The 13,298-nt window shown below is 38.5% G+C and overlaps 2 pseudogenes; one reads left to right on the top strand and one right to left on the bottom strand.

Moving 5' to 3' along the window:
* LOC102287124 (protein-L-isoaspartate O-methyltransferase domain-containing protein 2-like) overlaps nucleotides 1–13,298 on the top strand; it is a 158,098-nt pseudogene that overhangs the window by 53,499 nt on the left and 91,301 nt on the right.
* LOC138990812 (U2 spliceosomal RNA) lies at nucleotides 4,889–5,026 on the bottom strand (annotated as a pseudogene).

Consider the following 13,298-nt stretch of genomic DNA (forward strand, 5'->3'; position numbering starts at 1 on the left):
TTTGTTGTTGTTGTTGTTATTGAATTTTTTTAATTATCAAAGATGATAAATGTACAATATTGAGAAGTATAGGACAATACTTTTAAATGTATTTACGTTCATAATTAGGCGAAAAAAAAATTACCCCTTAAACTCATCATTATTCAGTGGTAGCTAAAAGTTATTTTTCATTTTTCAGATTTTTGCATAATAACAAGTTGTCTAACATCCTGCTGGGAGCTCTTTTCACGTGGACTCATTAAAGAGATTGTAAGTGAAAGCAAATGCATAAGTACAAAAACCTATGATTTTCTCCAAAATAAATAAATCCCGGTCTATGGTGTGCCTTCGTCTGCTTTCGCCAAGAGAGGTTACTGCGAGTCCAGCGTGTTAGGGAGAAAGCTTTTGTTGTGAGCTCTAGACTCATGCAGGACCCAGATCGTCCACTGCACTTTTATGTGTCTCTTAGAAGTGACTTTCAAAGGGAATGGTGAAGACAGACATTTTCCTCGGTTCTCAGCAATTTCCTTGCTGATAAATCTAAAGATTCCCAAGACTTCCTTTTTCTTTAACTTTTTATTAAAGAAGAGATGAGAGAGGTTCCAAAGACAGCCCGACCCTCTGGCCAAGCCTCGAAGCTTTCCTTGTCTCTCATGCGGATGTCAGTTCAGTTCCTTTCTTCCTTCGTTAAACAGACTGAATGAAAGCCCCATTCGGGCCCCTCGTCTCACAGCTCTGCCAGGTGACTCTCACTCCTCTGCTCTGATGTGTCCTTCACCCCATCTGAGTGTACGTTTAGCATTGTTGGCATCTTCTTGTTTGTGATTTTTCCCGGCACACCAAAAACCCCCACAAATTATCAGGTAACGGTCAGCGTCCTGCTCCCGATGCTAGCTGCTGGGCACCATGTGGAATAAGTGAGCATAGGGGGTGTCTCCCACCCAAGGCCACTCTGCCGCCCTTGCCCTTAAGATGTCGTATGCCCAGATCCAGGACCATTAGCACACGGATGTGAAGGTAGTTGTTGTTCAGCTGCTAAGTTGTGTCCGACTTTCTGAAACCCCGTGGACTGCAGCATTTTTGAAATTGCCCACTGGGCAGTACAGAGGCCCAGTGAGTTAGTCTTTCCATGCAGTGACTGTTGATTGGACACTGTCAGAAGGCAGGTGCCTTCTGTTCAGCACAGCTGGTGTGATAAGGATACAGGAGCACCTTCAAAAAGCAAATGTGTGTTCGTTTCATCTTAGTTATTTATCTATAATCAATGAATATAGTGCTTTACAAAATCACATTAATACAGAAACGTAGGACTTCTCTGATGGCTCAGTGGCAAAAAATCTGCCTGCCAATGCAGGAGACACAGGTTCTATCCCTGGTCTGGGAAGATCCCATATGTCTTGGAGCAGCTAAGCCCGGAACCACTGAGCTTGTACTCTGGAGCCCGAGGGCAGCAACTACTGGAGCCTGCACACCCTAGAACTCACACCCTGCAACAAGAGAAGCCAGCATAAAGAGAAGCCCGAGCACTGCAACTAGAGCGGCCCCACTCACTGCCACTAGAGAAAAAGCCCTTGAAAGAATGAAGAGCCAGCACAGCCAGAAATATATAAATAAATTAAAAATTATAGAAAAGAACTTAAAAATATAGAAATGTATCTACTCTGTTGAGAATATGTCACCGAGTGAGCCTCTGTTTTATCTGTTGATTGGTAACTAAAACTGGAGTCAAAATGGACAGAGAAGGTAAACTAGAAGAACTCAAATACTTTTAACTCAGGAGATTTAAAATAAACATCGATAGTCACTTTTAACAGTTGAAAGCCTTGCGTGCCAGCCCAAGCATCTGGGTTCAGGGCTGTAGTGTGACCATGACTTCCTGTGGCCAGGGGAGCTCACTGAGACTGTGCTCGAAGTGGCCACGTGTGAACACCCCAGAGGACTTCACTGACGGCCGCGCCTGTTCCTTACAGTGGAGGAATTCAACGGCAGTGTGTAATTTTCTTTGTGTCTGTAAAATGCCTTTCTTTGTCCTCATTCTATGAAGTGTATTATATAAAGTTGCATTTGGAAGAGCATCATGTCAGAAATGATTTTTTAGTGGTTTAGTGAAAAATATGGTCAATTTCCTTTTCATCATCTGCATTTTTTTTAATTTAAGGATTTTTTTCTTTTTATCATGATAAACTGTTAAAACTGAGAGAATGTTTGAGGATCATTTAATCCAACTCCCAAGTTTCAAAGGTAAAAATTCTTGAGGAAAATTATGTTTCAACAAGATCACAGGACATTGTGACCAATATTAAAGGCTCCATTTATAACTTAGTATCACTTAGTGCTAATAATTATATTTCCCAACTTTAGGTCAAATATCATAAATATTCATTGCTAGGAGAAACATCCAAGAAATCCACGTTTTCTTTCATGTAAGATAGGACCACAGATATCATTAAAGTATGAAAATTTGTTTTAATCTCACTTTGTATATTTTAGATAACGCAAATTTTGGGTTAAGCAAGCATGTGTTTTCAACAGCTTTATTTAAGCTATCAGATGTTTCTTAAAGAGCTGAATATTACTTCTTAGGATATTATTTGATTCTCATTTAAAGCTTTTAATATAAATTAGAAATTATCTATCTACCTTTTTATATATTCTTATATGTAATATTCTTGCCTGGAGAATTCCATAGACAGAGGAGGTTAGCAGGCTACAGTCCATGGGATCGCAAAGAGTTGGACACGACTGAGTGGCTAACACATCACTTCATATGTAGTTTAAAATATGAATCAACGAATATAAATGCATACATATGTACTTGTGTGTGTGTGTGTGTATGTGCCCATGTGTAGGTATGAGTGTGACATTTGGGATCTTTGGAAGCTTACTTGTCTGGTAGCTTTTGATGGAAATTTGTTTTCTAATGCTCCATTTACTGACAAGTCAGCATATAATCAACTATGAATTTTTATGCTTTTCTTCATGTAATATTCTAAGATATAAATAGTTTGTATTTTTTTGTATATAATTTTAATTTATAATTGTAGTCAGAAACTCAGACTTGTTTGTAGAATGTGTTTTTAATTCTTACAAAAAACAAATGTAGGTTAAAAACAATTTGGCAAGAAGGTGATTATGAATACTATTAAATCTGGCATCTAGCCCAGGAAAAAGACGTCAATTGATAGAAGACTCCAATTTATTTCCATCTGGAGACTGTTCAGGAGTGCTTGGAAAACAAAAACTGCTGCTATAACGTCCTAAAACTGCTTGCTCTGGCTTCTTATAGTTTAAATTCAGTCGTTATGTGCTCAAGGTTACAAGGGCACTGACTAGTCTTCAGAAAGGGACAAGTCAAGAATCATGTTGTCTGATGGAGAGTAGGATGTAAAGGTTTTAAACACAATGAGTAAAGAAACTAAAATCATTAAAAAGGAAACTAAGACATTTAAGGACTTCCCTGGTGGCTCAGACGGTAAAGCGTCTGTCTACAATGCGGGAGACCCAGGTTCGATCCCTGGGTTGGGAAGATCCCCTGGAGAAGCAAATGGCAATCCACTCCAGGACTATTGCCTGGAAAATCCCATGGACAGAGGAGCCTGGTAGGCTACAGTCCATGGGGTCACAAAGAGTTGGACACAACTTAGCAACTTCACTACTTCACTATAAGACATTTAAAAGGAAGAAATAAAATGAGGGAAAAGTGAAGTAGAAGTGGAAATATGTGTTAAAATACTAACCATGTCATATAGAAAAATTACAGGTGGAAGGGAAGGATTTATATCAAGAAATGTCTAATATCCAGATATCAACTTACTGTTATTATTGAGCATTTTTTTCATAGAAAGATAAAATATATACTGAAAGTTCATGAAAGGTCAAATATAGTGTAAAAAATTGTTATTGTTTAGTCACTAAGTCATGTCCAACTCTTCTGCGACCTCACAGGCTGTATAGAACCCACCAGGCTTCTCCGTCCATGGAATTTCCCAGGCAAGAATACTGGGGTGGGTTGCCATTTCCTTCTCCAGGGGATGTTCCTGACTTAGGGATCAAACACAAGTCTTCTGCATTGGTAGACAGATTCTTTACCACCGAGCCACCAGGGAAGCCATAGCAATTACTTTGAGTAAATATCTGTTTAACATAAGCAAGTGGAAAAAAAAAAAAAACCTGTCAATTCATTAGAAGCTACCTAATTCATTCATAAGCTACACTGTCAGTTCATTAGAAGCTTAGGGGTATGTGCTACAAGTACTAGAAATAGTGTCTCAGAAAGTAGGAAACTGAGTCCAGAAGAAGATATGATATGCAGGAAGCAAAGGTGGAAGTGGAAGCAGAGCATTTTTAAACACGTTGATAAATATGAATGAACAAGCACTGATCAAGTTTAAGCCAGCGAGACGTGAACAGTCAGACCACCAAAGGAAACACTGTCAGGACAGAGTTCAGTTCAGTTCAGTTCAGTCGCTCAGTCGTGTCCAACGCTTTGCGACCCCATGAATTGCAGCACGCCAGGCCTCCTTGTCCATCACCAACCCCCGGAGTTCACTCAGATTCACATCCATCAAGTCGGTGATGCCATCCAGGACATCACTAAATCATCGCCACGCCCTTTTCTGTGATGGAGAGTGATACTAACTCTGGATTTTGGTAACTCAGGATGGCTTCCTAAAAATTATGGTAAGATACTAAAAAATAAAAAGAGAATAACACTTCCATGCTAGGAGGGGAGAAAGAGTACATGAAGAAAACTGTGTCAACCTAAGCAAAGGGAAGTGTTGGTCGTTCAGCTGTGTCTGACTCTTTGCAACCCCATGGACGGTAGCCTGCCAGGCTCCTCTGTCCATGGAATTCTCCAGGCAAGAATACTAGAGTGGGTTGCCATTCCTTTCTCCAGGGGAATCTTCCCAACCCAGGGATCAAACCTGGGTCTCCTGCCTTCCAGGCAGATTCTTTACTGTCTGAGCCACCAGGGAAGGAGAGATAATTTTAAGCTGATTAAGAACAGATATTGCATTTGATCTTGGCCAAAAGGCTAAGAAGCAATGAGGGGGAGAGATAATTTTAAAGATAAAGTGTCTGATGTAAAAACACTCAGGTTTGTGTAAGTAGAATTTACTTAGTGGCTTTTTATTTTTTCCTTGAAAATATGCCAGAAAGCATATTTGGTTTAATGAAGAAGGATCAATAACTTTTTAAAAGGCAATCATCCTCTCAGCTACCTTTTCTTCATCAAGTCCTTAGACGTTTAATTCTGACACATATCAGATCGTCTTCCTTTCTGCCTCTGGTGTCAGGCACTCACGTCCAAGCCTTTCTACCTGGGTTATTAGTAGCTTTCTCTGTGCTCTCCCTTCCCTTCTGCTGGCCCTTTATTTCTCTGCAGCAGCTTACACTGAAGCCTAACGTACTGATGGCCAAGCAGTACTGTAGTCTTACAGGCTCCGAGTCCTGTCCTGTGTCCCTGTGGCTGCAGCGGGAGCATGTGAGGGAAGGTCTTTGTGATCTTCATCTCTGTCCAGTATCCATCAGTTTACTAACATGCATAAGGCATTAATATTGTCAAAATCCATTAAGTTTTTATTGCTGAAATAGGTTAAGTCAATATATCTCTACTCTTCGGTGTATTCGTCTCAGGAATTAAGGGTTCCCCAAAATTTAGACCCCCAAATTAGGCATTTTAACACTCTGTCTGCTAGTGTGCATGCTGTGTTCAATTGTGTCCAACTTTTTGCAATTCCATGGACTATAGCCTACTAGGCTCCTCTGTCTGTGGGATTCTCCAGGCAAGAATACTGGAGTGGGTTTTCATGCCCTCCTCCAGGAACTGTTTCCCGATCCAGGGCTTGAACCCACATTTCTTGGGTCCCCTATGTTGGCAGGTGGGTCCTGTACAACTAGTGCCACCTGGAAAGCCCTTTAACACCATAATAAGTCTTTAATTTCTGCTTGAAATTCCCAGAAAAGGTGAAACTCCATTCATGAATCAATCTACACCTTATATGGAAATTGAAACTTACGTGTTTTCGAGAATACTTGGTGAATCAGTTTGCAATATGTTTGGCTGACAGTAACTGAGAACTTGCTTAGATGGCTTAATGCATGGTGTGTGTGCACTTGTATGGTTTATTCATATGCCCCTCATAGTGCTGGGTAAGTCTGCTTAGAGTTGCTGCATTACTCAAGGTGCAGTGATATCTTTTCCTTATTCAGTCCCTTTCATGTTGGCCTCTTTTTCCTCCTCATAGTAGTTGCTTCTTGGCCACAAAGTAGCTCCTGTAACCCAGCTTCACGCCCACACCCCAGGTGCAGTACTACAGCCAGCCTGAGTCAACTCACCAGTTAGTGTTTTCTGCACTGAACTGTTTCTCAAAGCACCAGTTGTCTGGTGGCTCAGCAGTAAAGAATCTGCCTGCAGTGCGGGAGACCTGGGTTCAATCCCTGGGTCAGGAAGATTCTTTGGAGAACGGAATGGCTACCCACTCTGGTATTCTTGCCTGGAGATTTCCGTGGACAGGAGCCTGGCAGACTACAGTCCATGGGGTCGCAAAGAGCTAGACATGACTGAGTGATTAATTCACACCGTAAGTAGCAATAGATCAATAATTTCTTGTTTCCATTGACATATTTGAGTAAAGAATTGTTTTTCTCCTAGAAATGTTAATGTCATGAAAATCTTTTCTGTGCTCTGAAAAGAAGGTTCAGAAATGAATTTTTTTCCTGATAACTCCTGGGGGAAATTACTTTCAAAAGACCCAGACATTATTTTCAGACTTCCAATGTGTCGAGACTGAAAAATCCTTTTGGAGGAATGGTGCCGGCTTTTGTTTCACTTGCATTATTTTGTATTTAATGGGTGCTTTTGGGAAGCAAGGTGCCCGTTTAGATATCTGTCCTGTGACTGGTTCCTTCGTTTCATACCCAGCTAGTCCTTTCCCTTCTTACTTTCTTGCATTAGTTTCTGTGTTTTTTTTTTTTCTGTTTGCTCATCTGCATCAGCTGATGTCTAACTGAACTCTGATCACCTTTCTGGTCCTGTTCATTTTTCAAGCTACAATATGCTAATGGTTTCTTTCTGCCAGTCAGTTGGCACTGAAATTGCCATCTGCTTATCTTTTGTCTCTTGCAGCCGTGCACTTGTATTGCTTGTAGATCTGTGTATCGAGATTTTTAATTGGCCTTGAAATGGCCCATTAATCATTCACTACATTTATAAAAGAGGATTCTTTTATTTGGCTGGTGCATAGACTAAATATTTTAAGATGTACCCTTTTTGTGTCATCCTAACAGATGTTCTATCTACTTTCTTTAGTTCTTTTAATGTCCTTTTAAGCCAAGATCACAATTACCCAAAGATGAATTTCATTCCCTAGACTGGCTGAGCACAAGATAAAATCAAAATTAAAAGAGCTTCAAAGAGAGGTGTGAATCCTAGTGTGGGCACTTTTGTGAACAAGCCTATAGTCATCAACAGTGTGAATAGTAAAAATGCTCTTCTGGGAGAGGCATCATGGTATTTTGTAAAATCCACCAAATGAGTGAGTTTTAATAAAATAGCACTGAGGGTGAGCTCCTGGCCACCATCATGAGGGGAAAAGACCCAGAATTGTCAGCACACCATTCCAGTTGAATTCCTCCAGCCCATACTTCTTGCTTTCCATGTTTAGATCTTTTGGATTTTCTCACCATTATATCAAAATTTCTTCAATGACGTAGCAAGTTGGTCATTTTAGTGTTTTTTTTTTTTTTTTGGTAGGATGTAGAGTCCAGGAAATTAAAAAAAATTTTTGTGTATGAGACCACATTGACTAATGAGAATTTCATCCTGACTTGGCTTATTGCGAGTTTTAGTTACCATTAAAAAGTTGAAATTGCATTTCCCAATTGCCTTGACTAGATGACTACTTACCACCTACTTTCATTGTGTCATTAATCCACTTTTTACTGTATAAATATTTTTGTTCATTGGAAGTGATTCCTGGTAATTCTAAGAGCGAGTGTAATGTTCCGGAAAGAGTAGCAGGCCGGGAGTTGAGTGACCTAGATTCTCACACTGTCTCTGCTGTGGATTAGCTGTGAGGGTTGTTCCCCAGCCTCCCCAGGCCTGAATTCCTTCATCCGTGGAGCAGGGACCATGTCGGCTCTTCTGGGACCTGATTCCTAATATCTTGCAGGCATTCCCAGGGGCTTTCATGGAGTTGGGACCTGAGACTCTTGTTTGCCATCAGAATTGGAGATTTTTAAAAAGTTTATTACCTGCACACAAGGTGAAACCTGAAACAAGTACACTTTGCTAAATATTATTTATCTTGTCATTTTCTTGTATTTCCAGAGGGTGTGCAAGAGCAAGGAGTGGCAGGGATTGTGGGGTGATGGAGCAACAAAGACAAGGGATCTCTCAGGTCATCTCAGAAAGTTCTTTGGGAAAGTCATCACTTAGATATTATTATTGATCATAGAGTCCTTGTTAAATGGCCCCTGTGGGTTTATTTTCTATATTAATTCAGGAGTCATGAACAAATGTTAAAACTGTTTATGTAGCTATTGGCTATTCACAAAAAAATTCAAGTGTAAAAGATCTAAATATTTGGAAATCCTTAGAATTTGACTTGAATGTGATTTATTCAAAAGGATCCTATCATTTGTTGGATGGATGGACATTCATTCATCTTAAGGAGCATGTTTGTTCTTTCTGAAATAAATAGGGCAAATTATTTTAAATTTTACTGTGTGAGAGTCTGTAGGAAATTTTGTCAATGATTCAATTATGATTTGTGTTTAAAGGTCTATCATTTAAGTAGACATTTAAATAAATAACAACTTCAGTATTCAATCATATGAGCAGCTCCCATAAGATTTAGGAATAATTCCTTCTTATCAATGACTGCTTTTCTGCTTGCAAACCAGATATGTATTTTTTCTGGTTTCCCTAGTGACTGGGTGGAATGTTGAGCATTTTTTGTGCCTATTTGTCATCTGAATAGTCTGTTCATTGCAAGGTCATACCTTTTGTCCATTTTCTATGTAAACTGTTTGGTCTTTTACTGTTGAATTTTAAGGTTTCTTTGTATATTCTAGATACTAACTTTTTGTTGTGCACGTGGTTGGCAGACATTTTCTCTTAGTTGGTAACTTGTCTTTTCATCCTCTTAACAAGGTCTATCAATCACAACACAAAAGTATTTTTAAATTGAACATTTTTTCTTTAATTGAAGGATAATTGTTATACAGAATTTTGTGGTTTGCTGTCATACATCAACAAGAAGCAGTTATAGGTACACCCATGTCCGCTCCCTTCCGAACCTCCCTCCCATCTTCCTCCCCATCCCACCCTTCTAGATTGTCACAGAGCCCCTGTTTGAGTTCCCTGAGTCATATAGAAAATTCCCATTAGCTATCTGTTTTACATATAGTAATGTAAACTTGCATAGTACTCTCTCCATACATCTCGCCCTCTCTCTCCTCCCCTCTCCCCGTGTCCATAAGTCTGTTTGCTATGTCTATTTCTCCATTGCTGCCTTGAAAACTAATCCATGAGTATCATATTTTTAGATCCCATATATATGTGTCTGTATATGATATTTATATTTGTCTTTCTGACTTATTTCACTCGGCATAATAGGCTCTAGGTTTGTCCACCTCATTAGAACTGACTCAAATGTGTTCCTTTTTATGGCTGAGTAGTATTCCATTGTGTACACACACCACAGCTTCTTTATCCATTCATTTGTTGATGGACATCTAGGCTGCTTCCATGTTCTAGTTACTGTAAATAATGCTGCAACAAACACTGGGGTACATGTGTCTTTTTCAATTTTGGTTTCCTCAGGATATATGGCAATGGCACCCCACTCTAGTACTTTTGCCTAGAAAATCCCATGGACGGAGGAGCCTGGTGGGCTGCAGTCCATGGGGTCGTGAAGAGTCAGACATGACTGAGTGACTTCACTTTCACTTTTCACTTTCATGCATTGGAGAAGGAAATGGCAACCCACTCCAGTGTTCTTGCCTGGAGAATCCCAGGGACGGCGGAGCCTGGTGGGCTGACGTCTATGGGGTTGCACAGAGTTGGACAGGACTGAAGTGACTTAGCAGCAGCAGCAGCAGGATATATGCCTATGAGTGGGATTGCTGGGGGTGGTTTTATTCTTAGCTTTTTAAGGAATTTCCCTACCGTTCTCCATAATGGCTGTATCAGTTTACATTCCCACCAGCAAGCAAGAGGCTTCCTTTTTTCCATACCCTCTCCAACATTTATTATTTGTAGACTTTTTGATGATGGCCATTCTCACTGGTGTGAGGTGATATCTCATTGTAGTTTTGATTTTCTTTTCTCTAATAATAAGTGATTTTGAGTATTTTTTTCGTGTGTTTGTTAGCCACCTGTATGTCTTTTTTGGAGAAATGTCTGTTTAGGACTTTTCCCTGCTTTTTAATTGGGTTTTTTGTTTTTCTGGTATTGAGTTGTATGAGCTGCTTGTATATTTTGGAAATTATTTCTTTTTCAGTTGTTTCATTTGGTCTTATTTTCTCCCATTCTGAGGGTTGTCTTTTCATCTTATTTGTAGTTTCCTTTGCTGTGCAAAAGTTTTTGGTTTAATCAGGTCCCACTTGTTTACTCTTATTTTTATTTCCATTACTCTGCAAGATGGGTCATAGAAGATCTTGTTTTGATTTATGTCACTGAGTGTTCTGCCTATGTTTTCCTCTAAGAGTTTTATAATTTCTGGTCTTACATTTAGGTCTTTAATCCATTCTGAGTTTATCTTTGTGTATGGCATTAGGAAGTGTTCTAATTTCATTCTTTTGGATATAGCTGTCCAGTTTTACCAGCACCAATTATTGAAGAGGCTGTCTTTGCCCCATTGTATATTCTTGCCTCCTTTGTCAAAACTAAGGTACCCATAGTTGCATGGGTTTATCTCTGGGCTCTCTATCTCATTCCATTGGTCTATATTTCTGTTTTTCTGCCAGTATCATACTGACTTGATGGCTGTAGCTTTGTAGTATAGTCTGAAGTCAGGATGGTTGAATCCTCGAGCTCCATTCTTCTTTCTCAAGACTGATTTGGCTATTTGGGGTCTTTTGTATCTCCATATGAGTTGTGAAATTTTTTTGTTTTAGTTCTGTGAAAAATGCCATTGGTAATTTGATAGGGATCACATTGAATCTGTAGATTGCATTTGGTAGTATAGCCATTTTCACAATATTGATTCTTCCTACCCAGGAACATGGAATAGCTCTCCGTCTGTTTATATCATCTTTGATTTCTTTCATCAATGTCTTATAATTTTCCATATACAGGTCTTATGTCTCCTTAAGTAGGTTTATTCCTAGATATTTTATTCTTTTTGTTGCAATGGTGAATGGGATTGATTCCTGAATTTCACTTTCTGATTTTTCATTGTTTGTGTATAGGAATGCAAGAGATTTCCATGTATTGATTTTGTATCCTGTGACTTTGCTGAATTCACTGATTAGCTCTAGTAATTTTCTGATAGTTTATTTTTTTTTTTTTATGTATAGTATCATGTCATCTGCAAACAGTGAGAGTTTTATTTCTTCTTTTTTGAACTGGATTCCTTTTATTTCTTCTTCTTCTCTAATTGCTATAGCTAGGACTATGTTGAATAATAGTGGTGAGAGTGGGCACCCTTGTCTTGTTCCTGATGTTAGAAGGAATGCTTTTAGTTTTCACCATTGAGAATAATGTTTGCTATGGGCTTATCATATCGTATATGGTCTTTACTGTGTTGAAATAAGTTCCTTCTATGCCCATTTTTTGAAGATTTGTAATCATAAATGGGTGCTGAATTTTGTCAAAGGCTTTTTTTCTGCATCTATTGAGATTATCATATGGTTTTTATCTTTCAATTTGTTAATATGGTGTATCACATTGATTGATTTGCATATATTGAAGAATCCTTGCATCCTTGGAATAAATCTGACTTGATAATGATGTATGAGCCTTTTAATGTGTTGTTAAATTCTGTTTGCTAGACTTTTGTTGAAGATTTTTGTATCTATGTTCCTCAGTGATATTGGTCTGTAATTTTCTTTTTTCGTGTTGTCTTTGCCTGGTTTTGGTATCAGGGTGATTGTGGCCTTGTAGAATGAGTTTTCAAGTGTTCCTTCCTTTGCAATTTTTTGGAAGAGTTTCAGAAAAACAAGACTTAGTTCTTCTCTAAATGTTTGATAGAATTCCTCTGTGAAGCCATCTGGCCCTGGGCTATTGTTTTTTGGGAGGTTTTTTATCACAGTTTTGATTTCAATGTTTGTAATTGGCCTGTTCATTACTTCTATTTCTTCCTGATTTAGACTTGGGAGGTTGGACTTTTCTAAGAATCTGTCCATTTCCTCCAGGTTGTCCATTTTATTAGCATATAGTTGCTCATAATATTCTCTTATGATCCTTTGTCTTTCCATGTTGTCTATTGTAACCTCTCTTTTTCATTTTTAATTTTGTTGATTTGATTTTCTCCCTTTTTTTCTTGATGAGTCTGGCTAGTGGTTTTTCAACTTTATCTTCCAAAGAACCAACTTTTAGTTTTATTAATCTTTGCTATTGTTTCCTTCATTTCTTTTTCATTTATTTCTGCTCTTATCTTTTTGATTTCTTTCCTTCTGTTGACTTTAGGTTTTTTTTTTTTTTTGGTTCTTCTCTTTCCAGTTGCTTTAGATGTAGAGTTAGGTTGTCTATTCAATGCTTTTCTTGTTTCTTGAGGTAGGATTGTATCATTATAAACTTCCCTCTTAGAACTGCTTTTGCTGAATCCCATAGGTTTTGGGTCGTTGTGTTTTTATTGACATTTGTTTCTAGGAATCTTTTGATTTCTTTTATTTCTTTAGTAACCTCTTTGTTATTTAGTAATGTATTGTTTAATCTCCATGAATTTGTGTTTTTTTGCAGTTTTTTCCCTGGAGTTGATATCTAGTCTCATAGTGTCATCATCAGAGAAGATGCTTGATAAGATTTTCTGAAATTTATTGAGGCTTGATTTGTGGCCCAAGATGTGGTCTATCCTGGAGAATGTTCCGTGTGCACTTGAGAAGAAAGTATATTCTTCTGCATTTGGATGGAAAGTCCTGAAGATATAAATTAGATCCATTTGGCCTAATGTTTCATTTAAGGTTTGTGTTTCCTTATTGATTCTCTGTTTTAATGATTTTTCCGTTGGTGTAAGTGGGGTGTTAAAGTCCCCTTCCATGACTATTTTACTTTCGATTTCCCCTCTTATGCCTGTTAATGTTTGCCTTATGTATTGAGGTGCTCCTATGTTGGGTGCATATTTACAATTGTTATATCTTCTTGGATTGAT

Source organism: Bos mutus, chromosome 14 (assembly GCF_027580195.1).
Source record: "Bos mutus isolate GX-2022 chromosome 14, NWIPB_WYAK_1.1, whole genome shotgun sequence".
NCBI classification, from domain to species: domain Eukaryota; kingdom Metazoa; phylum Chordata; class Mammalia; order Artiodactyla; family Bovidae; genus Bos; species Bos mutus.